The sequence below is a fragment of the Dysidea avara genome, chromosome 4 (assembly GCF_963678975.1).
Source record: "Dysidea avara chromosome 4, odDysAvar1.4, whole genome shotgun sequence".
Taxonomy (NCBI): Eukaryota; Metazoa; Porifera; class Demospongiae; order Dictyoceratida; family Dysideidae; genus Dysidea; species Dysidea avara.
Window position 1 is genome coordinate 15,660,665 of NC_089275.1, and position 3,644 is coordinate 15,664,308.

Genomic DNA, 3,644 nt, shown 5'->3' on the forward strand with positions numbered 1-3,644 from the left:
GACTTGACCAAAGTTTATCAATGGTCACAGTTATGGCAACTGAAATTAAATCCACAAAAATGTGAAAGTATTTGTATATCTTATAAGCGATCGCCACCAATGTGCAAGTACCATCTTAATGACCAGCCTATTCCATCTAAATCAGTAGTTCGTTACTTGGGGATTTACATCAATTCTCATCTTAAATGGAGTGATCATGTCTAACATATAACAGCTAAAGCCTCCCGTTCACTCAACTATTTAAGACACACTCTTTTTGCAAGTCCATCTACTGTTAAATCTGCTGCCTACAATTGCCTTGTTAGACCATTACTAGAATATGCCTCACCTGTATGGTATTTACACACTGCCAGAGACATTGATAGACTAGAAGCAATTCAGAGACGAGCTGCACGCTGGGTGTGTGGTAGCAGATGGAATCCTCATTCACATAACTGGTCCAAATCTTCTACATCTTGTTTGCAGGACCTAAGATGGCCTGCGCTCCATACCATAGATTATATATACTACGTACCCGGGATTGGAAACGCCGGTTTTTATCCAAACTATCCGCGTTGGAGCGCACCCTTATGACAGCGAAGCGCCTAGCCAGGCGAGTAGTTGATTCTTTTCATCTTCTTGTGAGTTCATAGCTAGCTAATAGAGATATAAAGGCTACTTAACTCAACATTTCGTATTTCGTAGGTTTACTAAATGAAGGCATTATTTGGAGTTAGCTGACCAGGTGAGCTCGACGGGAATGGACGGTCAGCGGCGAGGTCACCAGTTCTTTGAATTCTTACTCAGACCATGCTCAGACACAATGGTACGTACGTTATTGTTACAGAGCAGACAGCACACGTGATATGGCTAGGGAAATTACAAAACAAATTAAATTTTATGCAATTACAAAATTAGAGTGCATTTCTAGATGGAAAGTAGCCCTTAGAATAGAAATTTTACTGGTGTGAATAGGTAGATGAGTTTGGGAGAATGAAACAATGACATTGATGGTATAGCCTGGTGAATCTTTCCATTGTAATGAAATAGTTGAACCATCCAGTTGGTGTCTAAAATTGTATCGGAATCTACCAATGATTGAAGTCTTCTGGTTATTGTTGTTTTATCATAATGTAATTTAAGCACACGGGGTCACTAATACTGCATGCTTGTGATGTAACCTCGTGACATGTCAAGACAAATGGGCAGACCATTTCTCCCCTACCCAGTGACAAAGAGAAAAAAGTGGTCTGGCCTAACGGTATGGGTACCGGTCTTAAAACAACTGCAGCATGTTCCATTGACAAGGTAATAGTAACTGTAGCTATGGTTGCAAGTATGGTGCATTTCTTGTACAATATTACGTTGTAATACAATTAACCATTGTGGGATTCTTCCATTGCTGAGGACAAGCTAAGTGTCCAGAATTACCTGCCCTACTTACCTTAAAGTGCATGTGCCATAGCAGTGACAAGAGTAGTGGTGATAAACGTACACGGCATATCTGGTTAGCACAGTGCAGTACATGATTACTGTGATTTCCCTCTCTTTTGACTGTTGCATTGTGAATGCATGACATCAATGTGTTTGATGTACAGTGGAACCTGTCCTAAGCCGGTCACCTTCAGACCAGCATTTCTTGACGTTTGCTTTATACAATTGGGTTAGTGTATAGCTGCCTCACTAAAGGAATTAAAGTTAGCCAATTTCAAGAGGTGACAGGACAGGTTCCACTATACATTGTACAATGTTAGTGTTGCATTTGCTAATGTAGCTCAATCTTTATATGTAGACTGTTTTTGTAGGTCAACAAAACTCTTCCTGTGCTGTGTCTTTCTACCACTTGTCAAAGGATACAGTGACAGTGCTTGTTGCTGTGAAAGATTCATCTCACATTGAAACTGATAGGATTTTTGAGTTGACTATAGTATAGAAAAATTATATAATTTCTATGTTGTACCAAGCTCAGGATGTTCTTAGTAATAAACTAACAACATGATGGTACAGCACAACAGTGTATGTTACAACATATTGCTAGAGGGATGGTTGTATGTATCCAGCAATGGAGTCGGGTATGACATGTCACTTATCTAGACTCTGTAGTTGCTGTGAATACATGTAGCTAAAACAGCCACTGCCGTGAAATTGAGTATGGTGGTAGGATGTAACATACTCTATTGCAATATTCATTATGTACACTCAATTGACTTTCTGTTCCAACACAGAAACATTGTACACTTGTCTCAATCAGTGCTCCATGTGACTATCAAATGTTAAAACTGTAGCTATTAGTAGGTCTTCTTTGGATAAATATTTTGACTAGCTGAAGTATTATTCAAGTTTGAGAGCTGTACAGTACCACTCTATACAGAATTGCCTATCATTTTAACTTCTGAAACTGTCCGGTTTACAATGATTGAGACCAGAAGCACTTAACAGTTTTACCATATTCTTGTAGAGGGGGTAGGAACAAAACAGCTAAGAAAGGGACATAATTACTTAGCTAGTACCACTTGGGTAACTAAATGTTAACCTCGTATATATCTTTTGTGGGTTTGAAATGCTCCCACTACACTGCACACTCCCGATAACTTTTTTGAGTCCATCGGCTAAATGGTTTAGACGCGACAGAACAACGAATTCGCTAGGTATGAATCTCTGGCCCCGGTAGGCGCCTAAGTAGCTATTAACCTACCAGTATTAGTGGCTTTAGGCGTATTTCAACCTGGATATTAAGCCTTCTCCTTCGTCTTCTACCATTCAAACACTTTGAAAATGGGCGGTTATTTGGGGGGTGCGCTCCAACGCGGATTGCTTTTAGCAAATGTACACGAGTAATTGGATCACGTGTCTCCGTTTCCAATCCCGGGTACGTAGTATATATAATCTATGTCCATACTCGTCAGTCCTATTTTACTATCACTCAAGTACACGATATTTTACATGACAGAGTTTCTATCCCATTTAACTCACATTTCAAGTTTTCAAGCACCAATACTAGATCCCATTCACTTTCACTTACCACATCATCATCTACCATTAACGCATACCGTTTTTCTTTTTTTATAAATTCTCCATTTCTTTGGAACTCAGTACCTGTAGAAATTTAAAAATTTCCAAAGCAATTCCTTTTCGGATGGCACTTCGTCGATTTCTGCTCACTCCGGAGCTAACCTGATTTTGTAATTTTCTCTTTGTTTTCTTTTTGTATAGGTTTGTAGTTGTCGTGTGTCATGTTTTTTCTGTATGTTTTATTTTGTACTTGTAACTGTATGTATGTATGTATGTCTTTGTAAGGGGAGCACGTTTGCAGGCTTTGCCTTTTGTGTGACCCTTGTCTTTTGACAAAAATCGATAATCTAATCTAAGTCTTGCCAGGGCTCCTGCACTGATCACTCTTTGGCTATCACTGTACGGTAACCCTGAGTCTAGGCCCCTGTTTGTATACTATATATTGTCTAAATAATCAACAAGACATTTACCATCATCACTTATTCTAGCTTCTGTCACACTGCAACAGTATAGCACAAACAAAAATTTTGTTAATGTTTCGAAGACTTCATCTTAATCTAACCACAAGTATTCTTTTTAGTCTTGTTGCTTTAATTTACTGTATACACAGTAGCTATATGTAGTAGTGATATTTCTAACCACATCTGCTAACA

The 3,644-nt window shown here is 38.8% G+C and overlaps 1 long non-coding RNA gene across 1 annotated transcript; it reads left to right on the forward strand.

Annotated features, from left to right (window-relative positions):
- Nucleotides 1-488: 488 nt before the first annotated feature.
- Nucleotides 489-1,975, forward strand: LOC136253351 (uncharacterized). Its single transcript, XR_010700087.1, has 3 exons — nucleotides 489-620; nucleotides 685-805; nucleotides 1,785-1,975. It is a non-coding gene; the product is annotated as an uncharacterized lncRNA (long non-coding RNA).
- The last annotated feature ends 1,669 nt before the right edge of the window (nucleotides 1,976-3,644 follow it).